This window comes from Arachis hypogaea, chromosome 5, assembly GCF_003086295.3.
Source record: "Arachis hypogaea cultivar Tifrunner chromosome 5, arahy.Tifrunner.gnm2.J5K5, whole genome shotgun sequence".
Lineage (NCBI taxonomy): Eukaryota > Viridiplantae > Streptophyta > Magnoliopsida > Fabales > Fabaceae > Arachis > Arachis hypogaea.
In genome coordinates, this window is record NC_092040.1 from 73,506,203 (window position 1) to 73,530,134 (window position 23,932).

The following is a 23,932-nucleotide window of genomic DNA, read 5'->3' on the forward strand; positions in this document are numbered from 1 at the left end:
TTAACAATGCAAACCGTTTTCACAATTGATGCATTTTTAAAACAAATTGATGTATGATCCCTTATCTGTATGGTTTTGAGTCCATGCTTGGAAAATGATCCTCTGAACCTTGTTGCATATTCGGACACCAAACTTAGTGTTTGGTCATATGTTTTATCAAAAGACTTATGCATATGCTCTAAAAGACAATATTCTTCTTTGAACATTGAATTTGGGTGTACCTTAAGGTACACCAAACTTAGAAGTTTGCCATGTGCTTCAAAATGACATATGCATTTACCAGGCATGAAAATTCAAAACCATATTTAGGAGAATCATAGCTTATTAAATAAAGGAGAAGACAGAAATCCTAAACCATGGGTTGCCTCCCATGAAGCGCTCTTTTATTGTCATTAGCTTGACATTGACCTCCCTTTAAGGTGGTTGATATTGGTGATGTCTCAATTTGTCACCTCTCACTGTTAGCTTTCTCTGTGTGCTTTGATGCTCAATTTCCATATGCTCAAGAGAAAGAATTTGGTTGACAGTGTAATAATCTTCTGCTCCCTGCTGTTGGTATATTAATTGCACCTTATCACCCTTAGAGAATCCTTCAGTTGGGATTTTCTTGTTCTTTCACCCTTTGTGAGCCTTTTTCTTGCTCTTCACCTTTTTCTTGCTTGTTGATCTTCCTTTCTTGACAGTTACTTGAGTTGTGATGCCTTCCTTCTTGCTGATCACCCCTGCTTCCTTGTGAATCCCCTTTTCTTCTTGCCTCTGTTTGTTTATCTGTTCCACTTTCTTTTCAGTTGATTGCTTTGGAAGGAGATCATCACTCATTTTGCTTGTTTCTTCATCCCTTTGTGATTCTGGGAAGACTTTCAGAATGATGCTCTCCTCATGCATCCTAAGGGTTAACTCTCCTTGCTCTATGTCCACAATGGCTCTAGCAGTGGCCAAAAATGGTCGACCAAGTATTATGGAGTCATTTCCATTTTCTGAAGAATCCAAGATCACAAAGTCTGCAGGATAGATGAACTTGCCAACCTTAACTAAGAGGTTCTCAATCAGCCCCTTAGGATAGACTATTGATTGATCCACCAATTCCAAAGTCATCTCTGTTGATTTCACCTCTTCTATGCCAAGCCTTTTCACTAGAGAATATGGGATTAGATTTATGCTTGCTCCTAGATCGCACATCCCTTTGTTAATGAGCAAGTTCCCAATAGTGCATGGTAAGAAGAAACCTCCAGGGTCCTCAAGCTTGGGAGGGAGTCCCTTTTTAATGAGGGCACTGCATTCTTCACTGAGCATCACAGTTTCCTTCTCATTCCAATCCCTTTTCTTGTTGATGAGCTCTTTTAGAAACTTAGCATACAGGGGCATTTGCTCCAAAGCCTCTGCCAAAGGTATGTTAATCTCTAACTTCTTGAAAGTCTCAAGAAATTTGTGGAAGTGCTGGTCCTTTGTTTCCTTGTGAAATCTTTGTGGATAAGGTAGAGGTGGTGTTGAGCTCTTCTCCACTTGATGCTGTTTTGGAATTGGTTCCTCCAAGATCTCCTTTCCTTTCTTCAAATTCTGTGGTTTGTTATCTTCCTCTGTGAGCTTTTCTGGAGCATTCTTGCTTTTCTTGTCTTTGTTGATGGTTTCATCATTCTTCGTTGGCTTAGTGTCATTTTCCATAAGCTTCTTTGTTGCTCCTTGGTTGCCATCCACTAACACTCTTCCACTTCTTAGTTGCACAACCTTGCATTCTTCTTTTGGGTTGGGAATAGTGTCACTAGGTAGTGAACTTGATGGCTTCTCAACAGAGATCTTCTTGGAGATTTGTCCAATCTGCCTCTCTAGGTTCTTCATGGAGGCTTCTTGATTCTTGGTTGTTAATTCTTGGCTCTTCATTAGTTTCTCCATGAGTATCTCTAGATTGGTAATTCTCTGTGAGTCTTGTGTGATGGGTTGGTTTTGGGGTGTTGATGGATGAAGATAAGTGTTTTGGTTAGTTGGGTGGTTATTGGGTGGGTATTGGTTAGAATTTGGGTAGTTGTTTTGTGGTTTTCTGTATGAGTTTTGGTTAGTGTTTGGCTGGGGGTTGTGGTTTGTGTTTTTCCAATTGTTTTGGCCTGTGTTTCTTTGCCATGGTTGTTGGTTTTGAGCATGGTTATCTCCCCATCTGAGGTTGGGATGGTTCTTCCAAGATGGATTGTAGGTATCACCATAAACTTCATTTGTTCCAGGATTTTGGTTGTGCATGTATTGGACTTGCTCTTGTTGTTGCTCTTCTTGAGTTTCTTCACTTTGCATCCAAGTGGTTGGAGGTTGGCTTGTGGTGCTCACTGCTGCCACTTGCAAACCATCAATTCTCTTAGCCATTTGTTCAAATTGTTGCTGAATCTACTGCTGCATCATCTTGTTCTGAGCTAAGATTGAATCAACTCCTTCCAACTCCATGACTCCTCTTCTCTGTGATGGTTGGCGTTGTCTTTGATGAGCAAAGAAATATTGGTTGTTGGCCACCATCTCAATGAGGTTTTGAGCTTCCTCTGTGGTCTTCATGAGTTGTAGAGAACCTCCGGCAGAGTGATCAAGAGCTTCTTGAGCTTTAAGAGTGAGTCCCTCATAGAAGTTCTGTAACTTGTCCCACTCAGTGAACATCTCTGGTGGACACTTCCTCAATAGAGCCTTATATCTCTCCCATGCTTCATATAAGTTCTCGGCCTCCATTTGAGTGAATGTTTGAACCTCTGTCTTCAACCTTAGGACTCTTTGAGGGGGGTAGAATTTGGCAAGAAACTTGCTCACTAAGTCATCCGAAGTGTTGATGCTTTCTTTTGGAAAAGTCTCTAGCCATTGAGTTGCTTTATCCCTGAGAGAGAATGGGAAGAGTAGCAACTTGTAGCTATCAGGGGGCACACCATTTGTTTTCACTGTGTCACAAATTCTCAGGAAAGTAGACAAATGTTGGTTTGGATCCTCCAAAGGCCCTCCTCCAAAAGAACAATTGTTTTGAACCAGAGTTATGAGTTGTGGCTTGAGTTCAAAGTTGTTTGCATTGACATTGGGAGGAAGAATGCTACTCCCACAATGCTTGGCATTTGCAAATGTGTATGAAGCCAAAACTCTTCTCTGTTGTTGATTATTGTTGGTTCCTTCTCCTCCTGGTTGATTGGTATCTCCTTCCATGTCTTGGAATTCCTCCTCAGATTCTTCTTCTTCTCCAACAATGTACTTCCCTCTTTCAGCTCTTCTTATTCTCCGAAGAGTCCTTGGATCAATTTCAGAGATGATAGGAGAGGATCTCCCTATACCTGACATACAAACACACAGCAATAAACACACAAACCCAGAAAGCTAATGCAACTTCAATCTATAGCTAGAATGAAGGTTTAGTTAGTTTAAGCAAAAATTCAAACAGTTAGTGTGTTAGTGAGAATTAGAATAACAGAAAAAAATGCTTAATCTAGACCTCCACTTCACTTAATCATTGTCAATCTATTTCAATCCCCGGCAACGACGCCAAAAACTTGATGTGTGGAAAACGATCCAACACAAAACTCACCGGCAAGTGTACCGGGTCGCATCAAGTAATAATAACTCACATGAGTGAGGTCGATCCCACAGGGATTGAAGGATTGAGCAATTTTAGTTTAGTGGGTGATTTAGTCAAGCGAATCAAGTTTTAGTTGAGTGATTTGTGTTTAACAGAAAGTAAATGACATTAAATGTAAAGGGGGAAGGGAAGAGTGCAGTAAATTGAAGAACAGAATTGTAAATGTGCAGAATCTTAAAGAGCAAGAAAGTAAATGACTGAAACTTAAAGTGCAAGAAACTTAAATTGCAGTAACTTAAATGGCAAGAAAGATAAATGGCTTGAATATAAAAGGGGATTGAAGAATGGGATTGCAGGATCTAAACAAAGAAGAAGTAAATTGCAGTAAATGGTTGACACAAGCACATGGTTAGGGACAGCTTGATTTAGCCGCTTAGGCCTGGATTTTATTTCCTTGGGCCCTCCTATCCATTGATGCTCAAAGCCTTGGATCCTTTTTACCCTTGCCTTTTGGTTTTAAGGGCTATTGGCTTTTTCTACTGCTCCTTCTTTTTCTTTCTATTTTTTTTTCGCCGCTTTTCTTTTTTTTTCGCAAGCTTCCTTTTTCACTGCTTTTTCTTACTTCAAGAATCAATTTCATGATTTTTCAGATCATCAATAACATTTCTCTTTGTTCATCATTCTTTCAAGAGCCAACAATTTTAACACTCCTAAACAACAAGATCAAAAATATGCACTGTTCAAGCATTCATTCAGAAAACAAAAAAGTATTGCCACCGCATCAATATAATTAAATTAAATTCAATGATAAATTCGAAATTTATGTACTTCTTGTTCTTTTGAATTAAAACATTTTTCATTTAAGAGAGGTGAAAGACTAATGGATTTTATTTATAGCTTTAAGGCATGGTTACATACTAATGATCATGAAGTAGAGACACAAAACATAGATAAACACAACACTAAAAACCGAAAACAGAAAGAAATAAAGAACAAGGAATGAATCCACCTTTAGTGGCGTCTTCTTCTTGAAGGTCCAACAATGTCCTTAAGCTCTTCTATGTCCCTTCCTTGCCTTTGTTGCTCCTCCCTCATTGCTCTTTGATCTTCTCTTATTTCTTGGAGAATGATGGAGTGCTCATGATGTTCCACCCTTAATTGTTCCACATTATGGCTCAAATCTTCTAAGGAGGTATTGAGTTGCTCCCAATAGTTGTTGGGAGGAAAGTGCATTCCTTGAGGCATCTCAGGAATTTGTTGATGATGAGCTTCCTCATGCACTTCTTGAGGGCCGTGAGGAGCTTCTCTTTCTTGCTCCATCTTTTTCTTGGTGATGGGCTTGTCTTCTTCAATGGGGGTATCTCCTTCTATGATGACTCCAGCTGAGTAGCATAGATGGTAAATAAGGTGAGGAAAAGCTAGCCTTGCCATGGTGGAGGACTTATCGGCTATTTTGTAGAGTTCATTGGAGATGACCTCATGAACTTCTACTTCCTCTCCAATCATGATGCTGTGAATCATGATGGCCCGATCCACAGTAACTTCGGATCGGTTGCTAGTAGGAATGATGGATCTTTGGATGAACTCCAATCATCCTCTAGCCACAGGCTTGAGATCCAGTCTTCTTAGTTGAACTGGCTCGCCTTTGGAGTCTATTCTCCATTGAGCTCCTTCCACACATATGTCCATAAGGACTTGGTCTAACCTTTGATTAAAGTTGACCCTTCTAGTGTAGGGGCGTTCATCTCCTTGCATCATAGGCAAGTGAAACGCCAACTGATGTGTGGAAAACGATCCAACACAAAACTCACCGGCAAGTGTATCGGGTCGCATCAAGTAATAATAACTCACATGAGTGAGGTCGATCCCACAGGGATTGAAGGATTGAGCAATTTTAGTTTAGTGGGTGATTTAGTCAAGCGAATCAAGTTTTAGTTGAGTGATTTGTGTTTAACAGAAAGTAAATGACATTAAATGTAAAGGGGGAAGGGAATAGTGCAGTAAATTGAAGAACAGAATTGTAAATGTGCAGAATCTTAAAGATCAAGAAAGTAAATGACTGAAACTTAAAGTGCAAGAAACTTAAATTGCAGTAACTTAAATGGCAAGAAAGATAAATGGCTTGAATATAAAAGGGGATTGAGGAATGGGATTGCAGGATCTAAACAAAGAAGAAGTAAATTGCAGTAAATGGTTGAGCAGAAAGTAAATCAGAAGCAATAAGCATTCAAACAGAATTGAAATAAAATGTAGCAGAGGTTCACAGAAGAACCCAAAATGAGTAGTGATCTCAGGATCCCAAGGGCTTAGGTAGCAGAGCCTAAAGCCCAATTTCCTTCCCAGATCTAAATTATCTAAGCAATTGGCAGAAAATTAAAGATGAAGCAGTAGAAGAACAGATTTAGAATTCAATTATGCAGAAAACAAAATGCCAAGAGCTTGAATGGGAATTGGGACAGAATTTCCCCAATTTCACACACCCACAACTCAGAAAACAGAAGAGTAGAATTGCCCAAGGGAAATGAGGAAGGAGATCATTCAATTCTCCCTTGATCCTCTTAGTTCTCGGACAAGTCTCTCAAGAAAGCTCAAAGACAAAGGAAATTCAAAAGCTCTCAAAAATAAGAGTAAAAATTCAAAGCTCAAAGTAAAGGTAGCTAAAAGTCCTAATTACATCAAACTAAGTCCTATTTATACACTTTCTATTCTTGGATAATGGGATTTGGATGGGCTTTTGAATTGGTGAAGAAATGAGTTCAAAAGAAATTTTAATTTGAATTTTGGCCCAAAAAGATTCACTCCCAGGAGGCTGCCCTGCCCTTGTGGAGGGCAGGGCAGAAAATTGATGCTTGGTGCTAGCAATTGGTGCGGCCATGGTGCGTTTTGGTGCGAGTTGGTGCGTGAGAGGCTGCCCTGCCCGTGCCAAGGGCAGGGCGGGAAAGCTGATGCGCCAGGATGTGAGGCGTGCGTGCGGATGGTGCTGCCAGAAGGAAATTTGGTGCGCCAGGAAGAGTGTTTGGTGCATGGGACGCTAAACGCTGCCCTGCTCGCGCCAAGGGCAGGGCAGGAATGGGTTGGTGCGCCAGGGAAGGAACGCGCACGCCAGATGCTGCCAGGACGAGGAAATTGGTGCGCCAGGAAGCAAAGTTGGTGCGCCAGATTTCAAAATTGGTGCGCCTAGTTCAATTGCTGCCCTGCCCGCGCCAAGGGCAGGGCAGGGTCCTTCCTTCACGTCTCGGGTTCGATCCTGGGAGAGTGCAAACACGCTATTTTATTTTTTTGGCTTCTTGGCACGGTAGTGGGTCTCAAGGCTTGGCTTCCTCATGGTTCTTTGTTCGAACCTTGTGGCATGCATGGGTGACCTTTTTTTCTTGATTTCTTTCCTTGAGATGCCCGATTCTGCTCTCCACAAGGGCAGGGCAGAGTTTGCTTCTCTTGGCTCCAAGGCACCATTTTGTGCTCTGCCCTTGGAGTGGGCAGGGCAGAGTTGCCTATGCTTGCTTGGTCACCTAATGCTGCCCTCCTAGAGGGCATTCTGCCCTTGTGGAGGGCAATGTTGCTTCCCCATTGTGATGCGGCACGCTTCTCTCCTCTTTGGCCACGCTTTCCTTTTCTTGTGTCACGCTTCTTCGGCCACGCTTTTCATTTTCTTTTCTTTTCTTCACCTATAATAAACCAAACAACCACTCAAAGTATCACTAAATTCAAGAGGCTTATAAATCAATTAAAATGCAATTAAAATTAGCTCAAACCTCAATGATTAACATTAAATTCATGGTGGTTGCTTGATTTAAAGAAGTTATGCATTTTCACTCCAAATCACTTACTTAGGATGCAAGAAAGTGCATAAATGCTAACAAAACAAGTGAAATTAGCTTGAAAAATGGGTATATGATGACTTGTCATCACCAACCTCACATTTTCCGGACTAAAATCTAAGTATTTCCCCCGAACCATTGTGATATAGTTCTTTGGATTCGGGTTCATACTTTGATCATGGTTCCTAGTGATCCATGCATTGGCATAGAACTCTTGAACCATCAATATTCCGACTTGTTGCATGGGGTTGGCTAGGACTTCCCAACCTCTTCTTTGGATTTCATGTCGGATTTCCGGATACTCATTCTTTTTGAGCTTGAAAGGGACCTCAGGGATCACCTTCTTCTTTGCCACAACATCATAGAAGTGGTCTTGATGGCTCTTGGAGATGAATATCTCCTTCTCCCATGACTCGGAGGTGGAAGCTTTTGTCTTCCCTTTCCCTTTTTTAGAGGATACTCCGGCCTTAGGTGCCATTGATGGTAATGGAAAAACAAAAAGCTTATGCTTTTACCACACCAAACTTAAAATTTTGCTCGTCCTCGAGCAAGAAAGAAAAGAAGAGTAGAAGAAGAATAAGAGAATATAGTAGAGAGGGGGAGAAGTAGGTTCGGCTATGTGGGAGAAGATGGGGTTTGTGTTGTGTGAAAATGAAGTAGAAAGGAAGGGTATTTATAGGGAGAGGGAGGGTGGGAGTTCGGCCATTTTGGGTGGGAATGGGTGGGAAATTAAATTTGAATGTTATGAAGGTAGGTGGGGTTTATGGGGAAGAGGGGGTTGATGTGAATGGTGAATGGGGTAATTGGGAAGAGGAATTGAGGTGATTGGTGAAGAGTGTTGGGTTTTGCGACATGGTGAATACAAATCACAAAAATAGGATTAGGAGGTAAGGTGGGAATATGGTAGGTGGGGATCCTGTGGGGTCCACAGATCCTGAGGTGATCCTGTGGGGTCCACAGATCCTGAGGTGAAAAGAAATACCATTCCTTCACCATATAGGCATGTAAATTGCCTTCGTGCATCATTCTGGCGTTCAAACGCCCATTGGTGCACGTTCTGGGCGTTCAACGCCCATGTAATGCATGTTTCTGGCGTTGAACGCCAGTTTCATGCTTGTTGCTGGCGTTTAACGCCAGCTTGTCTTCTCCAGGCACATTCCTGGCGTTCAGCACCAGGATGTTGCTTGTTTCTGGCGTTCAGCGCTAGAATGGTGCTCTGTTCTGGCGTTGAACGCCAGCCAGATGCATCTTACTGGCGTTGAACGCCAGTCTGCGCTACCTCTAGGGTGAACAATTTTTTCTTCTATTTTTGACTCTGTTTTTATTTTTTTTTATTTTTTCGTGACTCATCATGATCATGTACCTAATTAAACACAAAAATAACAAAGAAACAAAATAAAATAAAATTAGATAAATAAAATTGGGTTGCCTCCCAACAAGCGCTTCTTTAATGTCAATAGCTTGACAGAGGCTCTCATGGAGCCACAAGGTGATCAGGTCAATGTTAGTGTGTAGTCCCAACACCAAACTTAGAGTTTGGATATGGAGTTTGAACACCAAACTTAGAGTTTGGTTGTGGCCTCACAACACCAAACGTAGAGTTTGACTGTGTGGGCTCTTCTTGACTCTGAACTGAGAGAAGCTCTTCATGCTTACTCTCTTTTGTCACAGAGGGATGACCATGTGCCTTAAAAACAAGGTAGTCCCCATTTAATTGAAGGACTAACTCACCTCTGTTGACATCTATCACAGCTCCTGCTGTGGCTAGGAAAGGTCTTCCTAGGATGATGCATTCATCATCTTCCTTCCTAGTGTCTAGGATTATGAAATCAGCAGGGATGTAAAGGCCTTCAACCTTTACTAGCACGTCCTCTACTATTCCATAAGCTTGTCTCATGGACTTGTCTGCCAATTGCAATGAGAACAAGGCAGGTTGTACCTCAATGATCCCCAACTTCTCCATTACAGAGAGTGGCATAAGATTTATCCCTGACCCTAGATCACATAGAGCTTTTTCAAAGCTCATGGTGAATATGGTACAAGGTATTAAGAACTTACCAGGATCTTGTTTCTTTTGAGGTAGAGTTTTCTGAATCCAAGTATCTAGTTCACTAATGAGCAAGGGAGGTTCACTTTCCCAAGTCTCATTACCAAACAGTTTGGCATTCAGCTTCATGATAGCTCCTAAGTATTGAGCAACTTGCTCTCCAGTCACATCTTCATCCTCTTCAGAGGAAGAATAGTCTTCAGAGCTCATGAATGGCAGAAGGAGATTTAATGGAATCTCTATGGTCTCTAGATGAGCCTCAGATTCCTCTGGATCCTTAATAGGAAACTCCTTCTTGCTTGAAAGACGTCCCAGGAGGTTTTCCTCACTAGGATTTTCGTCCTCCTCCTCCCTAGTGCATTCGGCCACTTTGATTAAATCAATGGCCTTGCACTCTCCTTTTGGATTCTCTTCTGTATTGCTTGGGAGAATACTAGGAGGAGTTTCAATGACTTTCTTACTCAGCTGGCCCACTTGTGCCTCCAAATTTCTAATGGAGGATCTTGTTTCATTCATGAAACTGAAAGTGGCCTTTGACAGATCAGAGACTATATTGGCTAAATTAGAAGTGTTTTATTCAGAATTCTCTGTCTGTTGCTGAGAAGATGATGGATATGGCTTACTATTACTCAGCCTATTGCATCCACCATTGTTAAAGCCTTGTTGAGGCTTTTGTTGATCCTTCCAGGAGAAATTTGGATGATTTCTCCATGATGGATTATAGGTGTTTCCATAAGGTTCACCCATGTAATTAATCTCTGCCATGGCAGGGTTTTCAGGATCATAAGCTTCTTCAGAAGCTGCCTCTCTAGTGCTGTTGGATGCATGTTGTAATCCGTTCAGATTTTGAGAGATTATGTTGACCTGTTGAGTCAACATTTTGTTCTGAGCCAATATGGCATTCAGAGCATCAATTTCAAGAACTCCTTTCTTCTGAGGTATCCCATTGTTCACGGAATTCCTCTCAGAGGTATACATAAACTGGTTGTTTGCAACCATGTCAATGAGTTCTTGAGCCTCTTCAGGCGTTTTCTTCAGGTGAATAGATCCACCTGCAGAGTGGTCCAATGACATTTTCGAAAATTCAGAGAGACCATAATAGAATATATCTAATAGGGTCCATTCTGAAAACATGTCAGATGGACATCTTTTGGTCAACTGCTTGTATCTTTCCCAAGCTTCATAGAGGGATTCACCATCTTTTTGCTTGAAGGTTTGAACATCCACTCTCAGCTTGCTCAGCTTTTGAGGAGGAAAGAATTTATCCAAGAAGGCAGTGACCAGCTTATCCCAGGAGTCCAGGCTATCCTTAGGTTGTGAATCCAACCATATTCTAGCTCTGTCTCTTATAGCAAAAGGGAAAAGCATGAGTCTGTAGACTTCAGGATTAACTCCATTCATTTTTACAGTCTCACAGATCTGCAAGAACTCAGTTAAAAACTGATAAGGATCTTCAGATGGAAGTCCATAAAACTTGCCGTTTTGTTGCATTAATGCAACTAGTTGAGGCTTAAGCTCAAAGTTATTGGCTCCAATGGCAGGAATGGAGATGCTTCTTCCATCAAACTTAGATGTTGGCTTTGTGAAGTCACCAAGCATTCTCCTTGCATTATTATTATTATTATTTTCGGCTGCCATCTCCTTCTCTTGTTCGAAAATTTCTGAAAGGTTATTTCTGGATTGTTGTAATTTAGCTTCTCTTAATTTTCTCTTCAGAGTCCTTTCAGGTTCTGGATCAACTTCAACAAGAGTGCCCTTTTCCCTGTTCCTGCTCATATGAAAGAGAAGAAAACAAGAAAAGAAAGAGGAATCCTCTATGTCACAGTATAGAGATTCCCTTATGTTAGTAGAAGAAGAAAAGGGTATAAGAAAGAAGAAGGATGGATTCGGATTTTTTGATGAGGAGAGGTGAAGAGAAGTGTTAGTAATTAAATAATTAAATAGAAGAATAAAAGAGAAGGAAGATTTCGAAAATAATTTTTGAAAAAGAGGTTAGTAATTTTCGAAAATCAAAGACAAAATATAATTAAAATTAAAATTTAAAACAAAAAGAATTTTTGAAAAAGAGAGGGAGAATTTCGAAAATTAGAGAGGGAAAAGTAGTTAGGTAGTTTTGAAAAAGATAAGAAACAAAGAAAAAGTTAGTTAGTTGATTGAAAAAGATTTGAAATCAAAATTTGAAAAAGATAAAAAGATAAGAAGTTAGATAAGATATTTTGAAATCAAATTTTGAAAAAGATAAAATTTTTGAAAAATATAAGATAAAAGATAGAAAGATATATTTGAAAAAGATATTTTGAAAAAGATTTAATTTTAAAAATTACTTAACTAACAAGAAACTACAAGATACGATTCTAGAATTTAAAGATTGAACCTTTCTTAACAAGAAAGCAACAAACTTCAAATTTTTGAACCAATCACATTAATTGTTAGCTTAACTTTCGAAAATTTGATAAAAAGATAAGAAAAAGATTTTGAAAATATTTTGAAAAATAATTTTTGAAATTTTCGAAAATTTAAAAAAAATGAAAAAGATATGATTTTTGAAAAAGATTTTAAAAAGATAAGATTTTTAAAATTGAAATTTTGACTTGACTTGTGAGAAACAACTAATTTTGAAAAATTTTTGACCAAGTCAACCCAAAATTTTGAAAATTTGGAGGAGAATAAGGAAAAGATATTTTTTTGATTTTTGAATTTTTAATTATGAGAGAGAAAAACAACAAAAATACTCAATGCATGAAATTTTTAGATCAAAACAATGAATGCATGCAAGAATGCTATGAATGTCAAGATGAACACCAAGAACACTTTGAAGATCATGATGAACATCAAGAACATATTTTGGAAAATTTTTTTAATGCAAAGAAAACATGCAAGACACCAAACTTAGAAATCTTTAATGCATGGAAAATATGAATGCAAAAATGCACATGAAAAACAACAAACAACACAAAACAAGAAATCATCAAGATCAAACAAGAAGACTTGTCAAGAACAACTTGAAGATCATGAAGAACACTATGAATGCATGAGATTTTCGAAAAATGCAAGAAAAATTTTTAAAGCATGCAATTGACACCAAACTTTAAAATTAACAGAAGACTCAAATAAGAAACACAAAATATTTTTGATTTTTATGATTTTCTAATTTTTTTGGATTTTTATTGATTTTTTCGAAAAACATTTTTTGGAAAAACGAAAAAGGGAAGAAAAATTTTGAAAAAGATTTTTGAAAAGAAAATTACCTAATCTGAGTAACAAGATGAACCGTCAGTTGTCCATACTCGAACAATCCCCGGCAACGGCGTCAAAAACTTGGTGGACGAAATTGTGATCCTCAAAGTTGGTCTCTTTGTATTTATATGAAATCAAAAATACCCCAAAGAGATCATGGTGTGATAAATTGGGATCTTAATAATCCCTGGTGTGATCATAACTTCGTTCAACTTAACCAGCAAGTGTACTGGGTCATCCAAGTAATACCTTACGTGAGTAAGGGTCGATCCCACAGAGATTGTTGGTATGAAGCAAGCTATGGTCATCTTGTAGATCTCAGTTAGTGAGTGGAATCATAGGGTCAAATGGAATTAAATTGGATAAATAAAATAAATAAAATAAAAGGGATAGAATACTCATGCAGATTCATTGGTGGGAATTTCAGATAAGCGAATGGAGATACTGTATGGCTCAAGGACGCCTGCTCTCCCACTGCTTCAACTCAATTCTTCTTACTCCTTTCCATGGCAAGCTGTATGTAGGGCATCACCGTTGTCAATGGCTACATCCCATCCTCTCAGGGAAAACGTTCCTATGCTCTGTCACAGCACGGCTAATCATCTGTCGGTTCTCAATCAGGTTGGAATACAATCCCTTGATTCTTTTGCGCTTGTCATCACGCCCAGCCTTCAGGAGTTTGAAGCTCGTCACAGTCATTCAATCACAGAATCCTACTCGGAATACCATAGACAAGGTTTAGACTTTCCGGATCCTCATGAATGCCGCCATCTATCTAACTTATACCACGAAGATTCTGTTGGGGAATCTAAGAGATACACATTCAAGCTCTGTTGCATGTAGAACGGAAGTGGTTGTCAATCACGTGCGTTCATAAGTGAGAATGATAATGAGGGTTACTTATCATCACATTCATCATGTTCTTGGGTACGAATGAATATCTTGGAATAAGAATAAGAGAGATTTGAATAAAAGACAATGGAATTGCATTAATACTTGAGGTACAGCAGAGCTCCACACCCTTAATCTATGGTGTGCAGAAACTCCACCGTTGAAAATACATAAGTGAAAGGTTCAGGCATGGCCGAATGGCCAGCCCTCTCCATGATCAAGTGACCGAATGATCAAGAGATTAAACTGTCAAAAGATGTCTAATACAATAGATAAATGTTCTATTTATAATAAACTAGCTCCTAGGGTTTACATGAGTAAGTAATTGATGCATAAATTCACTTCCGGGGCCCACTTGGTGTATGTTTGGGCTGAGCTTGATCAATCCACGAGCTAAGGCTTCTCTTGGAGTTGAACTTCGAGTTATGACGTGTTTTGGGCGTTCAACTTCGGATCATGACGTTTTTCTGGCGTTTAACTCCAGACAGCAGCATGAACTTGGCGTTCAACGCCAACTTACGTCGTCTTTCTTCGAATAAAGCATGGACTATTATATATTGCTGGAAAGCCCTGGATGTCTACTTTCCAACGCCGTTAAGAGCGCGCCAATTGGAGTTCTGTAGCTCCAGAAACTCCATTTCGAGTGCAGGGAGGTCAGATTCCAACAGCATCAGCAGTCCTTTTGTCAGCCTTCTTCAGAGTTTTGCTCAAGTCCCTCAATTTCAGCCAGAATTTACCTGAAATCACAGAAAAACACACAAACTCATAGTAAAGTCCAGAAATGTGAATTTAACATAAAAACTAATGAAAACATCCCTAAAAGTAGCTTGAACTCACTAAAAACTACCTAAAAACAATGCCAAAAAGTGTATAAATTATCCGCTCATCAGCTTCTCACCATGGAAGATGGTAGTAGTTACTTATCTCATCATATTATTCACCATGGAAGAGAGAAATAGCATAAAGAAAGACCAACATATCGCTGCAAGCCCAACACTACCTCATGCAGTGAACAAAATCCTGCCTCTTGAGCATATTAAGCTAATCCATGAGAGCACAGGAAGGACACTCCCAGTAAGGAACAAGAATTTAATCCTCTATGACTACCTTCCTCCTTGAAAGGAGCTGTTCGTCAAGCTAATAATGGTAAATAAGCGCTTGTTGGGAGGCAACCCAACCATGAGTAGAGTACTTTTATTTTTCTTTTGTTTATTTTCATTTGAGTTCATTTCAGTTAAATTCCTTTAGTTTTTCCTTGCTTTTTAATGTTTGTGATCATGTGCAGTAATTAGAACAGAGATAGAAATGTTCAGAGATGGAAACAGAACACCCTAGAGTAGACCCCTTGCTAGCGTTGAACACCAGACAAGGAGGCAAGGGGGCGTTAAATGCCCCCAACGGGTGAGGAAGCTGGCGTTGAACGCCAAGGGAGGAGTACCTAGAGGGCATCAAACGCCCACAGTTGAGCAAGAAGCTGGCGTTCAACGCCAACCAGGGAGCAAAGACCTGGCGTTCAACACCAGGAAGGGAGACCCTCAAGGGCGTTCAACGCCCTATATGGTGCAGGAAGCTGGCGTTGAATGCCAGCCAGGGAGCAGAGGCAAGGCATTCAATGCCCACAAGGTGGCAGGGAGTTTGACTTCCCTAGCCTCTCAAGATCAGTGTGTCCCACATATTCTACACCTACCCCACCACCCTTTCCCTTCCCTCTCTCCATCTCTACCTCTTTCTTCTTCTTCTACTCTCTTCTTCCCCATTATTCATATTTGCTCGAGGATGAGCAAAACTCTTAAGTTTGGTTTTGCAAAAGCTTTGCTTTTTTACTTCTACCACTCTTAAGTATGGGACAAAAGACTAGTGAAACCTCAAGGAAGAGGAAGGGAAAGGCACTTGCCTCCACTTCCTTCACCTTATATATCACTTATGCAATTCAGCTGGAATTTTCATAGAAGGAGACATTCCCATTGAGGAATACAAGCCCATCATTAAAAGAATGTGGAGCAAACTAGAGAGCCTACACATGCACCTCAACAAGAGCATGTGGAGATGCCTCAACAAGAAATCCCTGAGATACCTCAAGGGATGTGTTTTCCTCCCCAAGGCTATTGGGACCAATTGCATACTTCTCTAGGAGAATTAAACTCCAACATGGATCAGTTAAGGATGGGACATCAAGAATACTCCACCATCCTCCACGAAATAAGAGAAGATCAAAGAGCCATGAGGGAAGATCAACAGAGGCAGGGGCGTGACATAGAAGACATCGAGCACTCCATTGGATTCTCTAGAGGAAGCTGCAGCCACTGTCACTAAGGTGGATCTGTTTCCTTAATCACCTGTTGCCTATGTTATTTTACTGTTTTCCATGTATTTTGTCTTATTATCTGTTTCTAGTGCATGATCATCTTTATTTTATGTCTTAAAGCTATGAAATATTCCATGCCTCTCTCACCATACCTAAAAGAAAAAATTTAATTGAAAAAGAGAAGTAAGACGCATGAACACGAGTTATATAATAAGAATAGTTCAATTATTTTGATGTGGTGACATTGCTTTTATTTCATGAATGCATGAATGAACAGTGCATGTTTGAGGTTGGAGTTAAGAATGTTGGCTCTTGAAAGAATGATGATAAAAATAAATTATTATTTGTAATCTGAAAATCCAAAAATCGATTCTTGAAGCAAGAAAAAGTAGCAAAAAGAAAAAGAAAAAAATGTATATGTGAAAAAAGAGAGGCAAGCAAAAAAAGAGAGAAAAAGCCAATAGCTCTTTAAACCAAAAGGTAAGAGCAAAGATCCAAGGCATTGGACATCAATGGTTGGGAGGGCTTAAAAGCAACAAAATCTTAGCCTGAACAGTTCAATGGAGCTGCTTCCCTAACTATATGCTTGTAATGTGAAGGTGTCAGGTTAAAAGCTTGTGACTAAGCAGTTAAAGTCATGATGTAAAGAAAAAGAGTGTGCTTAAGAACTCTGGACACCACTAGCTGGGGATTTTAGCAAAGCTGAATCACAATCCAAAAGGGTTCACCCAGTTAAATATCTGTGGCGTTTATGTATCCGGTAGTAATACTGGAAAACAAAGCGCTTAGTGTCACGGCCAAGACTCAAAAGAAGCTGTGTTCAAGAATAAAAAAGAACTAAACTAGGAGAATAACAATAATATCATCTGGACTCTGAGTTCCTAAAGATGCCAATTATTCTGTGCTTTAAAGGAAAGTGAGATGCTAAAACTATTCAGAAATGAATAGCCACTAGTCCCGCTCATTTAATTGAAACTGAACTTCATTGAAAACTCTAGGATTTATTGCATCCTTGTCTTCTTTTTAATCCTATTTTGTATTTGGTTGCTTGGGGACAAGCAACAGTTTAAGTTTGTTGTTCTGATGAGCGGATATTTTATACGCTTTTTTGGCATCATTTTATTATATTTTCATAGGTTTTAGTGAAAAATTCATATTTTTAGATTCTACTTTGAGTTTGTGTATTTTGTAATGATTTCAGGTATTTTCTGGCTGAAATTGGGGAGCTTTGGAAAAAGTCTGATTCAGAGACAGAGAAAGGACTGCAGATGCTGTCATGATCTGACCTCCGTGCATTCGAAGGAACATTTCTGGAGTTATAGAAGTCCAAATGGCACATATTCCAAGGGTATATAAATCTAACGTCTAGGGCTTTCCAGAAATATATAATAGTTTATACTTTGTTCTAGAAATGAAGGTCTAAAACTGGCCTTCAACGCTAGTACTCCACCATCTTCCTAGCGTTGGACGCCCAAAAGGGAGTAGCTGGCGTCCAACGCCCAAACAGGAGTCCAAGGCTGGCGTTCAATGACCAAGAAGGGTCCTAGGACATGGAGACACCCTTAGCTCAGCCCAAACACTCACCAAATTTTTGTAATTCTTAGTTAGCAGATTAGTATATATAGATAAGAGTTCACCCTTGTTAGGAGCTTTTGACCACTCTACACATTTTACATTACTTTTTTGTAAGGTATGAGCAACTAAACCTCCTAGGTTAAGGTTAGGAGCTCAGCTGATTCTTATGAATTAATAATATCACTATTCTATTTCAACCTGTGCTTGATTCCATTCTAAGATGTATCTTCATTTTTCATCCTAATGAATTGGGAGTGTAACTTGACTGTCATCCCTATTTCACATGGGTTCTTGCAAGTCCTTGATTATATATCTCTTAGATGGCTAATCCACAACTTCATTGGGGACTTCTCGAGACATCAGTTTAGCCGAGGTACAGGGTGATGCCAAGGCATCTTAGGGTAGTTTCACCAGCCTTTTTCTTTTGTTTTTGTTAGTTTTATGCACTTTCTTGAGTTATAAGTAAGAATTTGGATTAAAAGTTCTTGCACATCTTAATTTGATGCTTTTTCATGAGATTTATGCCATAATTACTTGTGTACTAAGAATGATGCAATCTCTTGTGAACTTAGCAAGGCTTTGATGAATGTATTGCTTGATGATAGATGAAGAAAGGCATGGAAGGAAGTTGAAGAATGGCCATGGAAAGAAGGAGGAGAAGCAACGTTGGTGGCCAAAGTTGGACCACCAATGTTGCCTCAAACGTTGGAGGAAGAGGCTGAAACGCTCTGATATTGCTGGTGCCAACGTTGGAGGGAACGTTGGATCACCAACGTTACCCCCAACGTCTTCAAGGGGGCTTAATTCTGGAAGTGTGAAAACACCTTGTGTGCGTACGCACAGCATAGTGTGCGCACGCACAAGAAGAAAATGCAAAGTGTGTGCCCGGACAAGGTAGTATGCGCACGCACAAGAAGCAACGTTGGAGGCAATGTTGCCAAGCCAACGCAGGGTCAAACGTCCGTGACAGAATTCAAAAACTGGAGCTGGAAAGTTAGCTATGTGTGTGCAAACACAGCACAGTGTGCACACGCACAAGAAGAAAAAGGGAGAGTGTGCGCACGCACAAGAAAGCGTGCGTTCGCACAAGTGACAGCGTTTGGAGAAATGTTTGAAGTCCAATGTTTAGTCCAATGCCTTTGATAGCTCTTCAAAATTCAAGCTGCCCATAATGCCTTGTGTGCGTACGCACGACCTAGTGTGCTGGTGCACGAAATTGTGATTACACTTTTCATAACTCCGCACAACTAACCAGCAAGTGCACTGGGTCGTCCAAGTAATACCTTACGTGAGTAAGAGTCGATCCCACAGAGATTGACGGCTTGAAATAAGCTATGGTCATCTTGTACATCTCAGTCAGGCGGATTCAAATGGTTATGAGGTATTGATCATTAAAAGATAGATAAGATGGAAAAAAACATAGAGATACTTATGTAATTTATTGGTGGGAATTTCAGATAAGCGTTTAGAGATGCTTTGTTGCTTCTAAACCTATGCTTTCCTATTGTCTTCATCCAATTATGTGTCCTCCCTTCCATGGCAAGTTGTATGATCCTCTCAGTGAAAGTGGTCTGGCTATAGTGTCTGTACGGCAAATCAACTGTTAGTTTTCTTGTCTCTGATGAAAAATATCAGGCACAGCTACCGCAGGGCTAATCATCTATCGGTTCTCACTTGTGTCGGAATAAGATCCATTGATCCTTTTGCACACTGTCACTACGCCCAACATTTGCAAGTTTGAAGCTCCTCACAGTCATCGTTTCTCAGATCCTACTCGTAATACCACAGACAAGGTTTAGACTTTTCGGATCTCAGGAATGCTATTTATTGATTCTAGCCTATACCACGAAGATCCTAATCACGGGGTCGGATGCTCTGTTGTCAGGAGAGATGATTCGAATCTGTGGATTAGAGACCCAAGAGAGTATACTCTAGCTGGCGTCCAATGACTACATTGAACATCATGTAGACTGCTTTGTGGTTGTCAGGCACACGGATCTTGGCTAAGCGAGTACTGAAGATAATGGGTGATTGTCACGGGTCACCCCTTCAGTCTGACTTAACTGAATTAAGTACAAGAGTATATCTTGGAGAAGAAGTAGGCGTGAATTGAAGGAAAAACAATAGTACTTGCATTAATTCATGAGGAATAGCAGAGCTCCTCACCTTAATCTATGAGGTGTAGAAACTCCACCATTGAAAATACATAAGAGAAAAAGGTCTAGGCATGGCCGAATGGCCAGCCTCTCCAAAGATGATCATAAAGCTCAAGGGTTTCAAAGAAGACCCTCATACAATAGTAAAAAGTGCTATTTATACTAAACTAGTAAACTAGGTTTACAGAAAATGAGTAGATAGTGCAGAAATCCACTTCCGGGGCCCACTTGATGTGTGCTTAGGCTGAGCTTTGAAGCTTTCACGTGCATAGGCCATCCTTGGAATTAAACGGCAGCTTGGGTGCTAGTTTGGGCGTTTAACTTCAGATTTGGTGCCAGTTCTGGCGTTTTACGCCAGAAAAGGGTCTCTGGTGGGCATTTGGACGCCAGTTTCGGCCATCAAGTTTCGGGTAAAATATGGATTATTATACATTTCTGGAAAAATTCCAAGATGTCTACTTTCCAAAGCAATTGAGAGTGCTCCAATTAGGCTTCTGTAGCTCCAGAAAATTCACTTCGAGTGCAGGGAGGTCAGAATCCAACAGCATCTGTAGTCCTTTCTCAGCCTCTTAATCAAATTTTTGCTCAGGTCCCTCAATTTCAGCTAGAAAATACCTGAAATCACAGAAAAACACACAAACTCCTAGTAAAGTATAGAAATGGGAATTTTTCATAAAAACTAACAAAAATATACTAAAAAGTAACTAAAGCATACTAGAAACTACCTTAAAACAATGCCAAAAAGCGTATAAATTATTTGCTCATCACAACACCAAACATAAATTATTGCTTGTCCCCAAGCAACTGAAAACAAAATAGGATAAAGAGAAGAGAATATAGAATAAATTCCAAAATATCAATGAAGCTTAGTTCCCATTAGATGAGCGGAACTAGTAGCTTTTTGCTTCTGAATAGTTTTGGCATCTCACTTCATCCTTTGAAATTCAGAATGATTGGCATCTATAGGAACTCAGAATTAAGATAGTGTTATTGATTCTCCTAGTTCAGTATGTTGATTCTTGAACACAGCTACTTATGAGTCTTGGCCGTGACCCTAAGCATCTTGTTTTCTAGTATTACCACCGGACACATAAATGCCACAGACACATAACTGGGTGAACCTTTTCAGATTGTGACTCATCTTTGCTAGAGTCCCCAATTAGAGGTGCCCAGAGTTCTTAAGCACACTCTTTTTGCATTGGATCATGACTTTAACCACTCAATCTCAAGCTTTTCACTTGGGCCTTCATGACACAAGCACATGGTTAGGGACAACTTAATTTAGCCGCTTAGGCCAGGATTTTACTCCTTTGGGCCCTCCTATCCATTAATGCTCAAAGCCTTGGATCCTTTTTACCCTTGCCTTTTAGTTTAAAGGGCTATTGGCTTTTTCTGCTTGCTTTTTTCTTTTTCTTTCTTTTTCGCCATTTTTCTCTCTCTCTCTCTTTTTTCGCAAGCTTTGTGTTCTTCACTGCTTTTTCTTGCTTCAAGAATCATATTTATGATTTTTCAGATTATCAATAACATTTCTCTTTTTTCATTATTCTTTCAAGAGCCAACAATTTTAACATTCATAAACTTCACTATAAAAAATATGCACCGTTCAAGCACTCATTCAAAAAACAAAAAGTATTGCCACCACATCAAAATAATTAAACTAATTTCAAGATAGAATTTGAAATTCATGCACTTATTGTTCTTTTGCAAATAGAAACATTTTTCATTTAAAAAAGGTGAGGGATTCATGGAACATTCATAACTCTAAGACAGACTCTAAATACTAATGATCATGTAATGAAGACACAAACATAACTAGAAACATCAAGCATAAAAATCGAAAAACAGAAAACTAAGAACAAGGAAATTAAAGAACAGGTCCACCTTAGTGACGGCGGCTAGTTCTTCCTCTTGAAGTTCCTATGGAGTGCTTGAGCTCCTCAATGTCTCTTCCTTGCTTTTGTTGCTCTTCCCTCATGGCTCTTTGGTCCTCTCTAATTTCATGGAGGATAATGGAGTGCTCTTGGTGCTCCATCCTTAGTTCCTCCATGTTGGAACTCAAATCCCCTAAAGAGGTGTTGAGTTGTTCCCAATAGTTGTGTGGAGGAAAATGCATCCCTTAAGGCATCTCAGTGATTTCTTGATGAAGGACTTCCTCATGCTCTTGTTGAGGTCCATGAGTGGGCTCTCTTGTTAGCTCCCTCCTCTTTTTAGTGATGGGCTTGTCCTCTTCAATGAGGATGTCTTCCTCTATGACAATTCTGGATAAATTGCATAGGTGACAGATGAGATGAGGAAAGGCTAACCTTGCCAAAGTGGAGGGCTTGTCAGCCACCTTGTATAGTTCTAGAGGTATGATCTCATGAACTTCCACTTCCTCTCCAATCATGATGATATGGATCATGATAGCCCGGTCCACAGTTACTTCGGGTCAGTTGCTAGTAGCAATGATAGAGCATTGGATGAACTCTAACCATCCTCTAGCCATGGGTTTGAGGTCAAGCCTTCTCAGTTGAACTGGCTTGCCTTTGGAGTCTCTCTTTCATTGGGCTCCTTCTACCCAAATGTCCATGAGGACTTGGTCCAACCTTTGATCAAAGTTGACCTTTCTTGTGAAAGGATGAAGATCTCCTTGCATCATTGGCAAGTTGAATGCCAACCTCACATTTTTCGGACTGAAATCTAAGTATTTTCCCCGAACCATTGTGAGCTAATTCTTTGGGTTTGGGTTCACACTTTGATCATGGTTCTTAGTGATCCATGCATTAGCATAGAACTCCTGAACCATTAAGATTTTGACTTGTTGGATGGAGTTGGTGAGAGCTTCGCAACCTCTTATTCGAATCTCTTGTCGGATCTCTGGATATTCGCTCTTTTTGAGCTTGAAGGGGACCTCGAGGATCACCTTCTTCTTGGCCACAACTTCATAAAAGTGGTTTTGATGGACCTTTAAGATGAATCTCTCCATCTCCCATAACTCGGAGGTGGAAGTAATTGCCTTCCCTTTCCTCTTTCTAGAGGTTTCTCCGGCCTTAGGTGCCATTAATGGTTATGTAAAAAAAAAAGCAACGCTTTTTCCACACCAAAATTAAAAGGTTTGCTCGTCCTCAAACAAAAGAAGAAAGAAAAGAATAGAAGAAGAAGAAATGGAGGAGATGGAGGTGGATGAGGGGTCAGCCAAGGGGGGTTTATAGTGTTTGTGATGTGTGAAAATGAAGGAGTAAGGAGGGGTATAAATAGGGTAAGGGGAAGAGGGAATCCGTGTGATAGGGGTTGGGTTTGGGAAGGAAATGGTTTGAATTTGAGTAGGTGGGGGTAGGTGGGTTGTCTGATGGGAAATAGTGGATGGATGTGAGTGGTGAAGAGGTTATGGGGAAGAGGGTAGGATTTGATAGGTGAATGGTATTTGGGGAAGGGTGTTATGGAAAGGTGTGAAGAGGAGTGAGAATGAGTTGGGGTAGGTAGGGATCCTGTGGGATCCACAGATCCTGAGGTGTAAAGGATTTCTCATCTTTGCACCTTCTGGCGTTTAAACGCCCTCTATGTGGCATTTCTAACATTGAACGCCAGGCTGCTGCCCATTTCTGTCGTTAAACGCCAGTCTGGCTGCCAGTTCTAGCGTTCAACGCCCATTCTGCTACCCTTACTGGTGTTTAACGCCAGCCAGACACCATAATCCTTTTCTGGCGTTAAACGCCAGTCTGTGTGCCATTTCTGGCATTAAACTCTCATAATGGTGCCAGACTGGGCATTAAACACCCACTTTGCTAGCCTTACTGGCGTTTGAACGCCAGTAAGCTCGTCTTCCAGGGTGTGCTATTTTTTATGCTATTTTTTATTGCTGCTTTAATTCTGCAGCTATTTTTGTGACTTCACATGATCATTAACCTAAAGAAGACATAGACTAACACTAGAAAATAGAATGAAAAAGTAATTAATATAGATAAATAAAATTGGGTTGCCTCCCAATAAGCGCTTCTTTAATGTCAATAGCTTGACAGGAAGCTCTTACAGAGCTTCACAGATGCTGAGAGCATAGTTGTTGCCTCCCAACACGAAACTTAGAAGTTGAGTGTGGGGGCTCTGTCTGACTCTATATTGAGAGAAGCTTTTCATGCTTCTTCTCCATTCTTACAGAAGAAGATCCTTGAGTCTTCAACACAAGGTAGTCCTCATTCAATTGATGGACTAACTCTCCTCTATCCACATCAATCACAGCCCTTGTCGTGGCTAGGAAGGGTATTCCAAGGATGATGGATTCATCCTCATCCTTCCCATTATATAGGGTTATGAAGTCAGCAGGGATGTAAAGGCCTTCAACCTTCACTAAGACATCCTCTACAAGTCCATAAGCCTGTTTCATTCATTTGTTTGCCATCT

At 40.1% G+C, this 23,932-nt stretch overlaps 1 non-coding gene across 1 annotated transcript; it reads left to right on the top strand.

The window, feature by feature from the left end:
• Positions 1 to 10,523: 10,523 nt before the first annotated feature.
• Positions 10,524 to 10,627, top strand: LOC112804549 (small nucleolar RNA R71). Its single transcript, XR_003203160.1, has one exon. It is a non-coding gene; the product is annotated as a small nucleolar RNA R71 (small nucleolar RNA).
• The last annotated feature ends 13,305 nt before the right edge of the window (positions 10,628 to 23,932 follow it).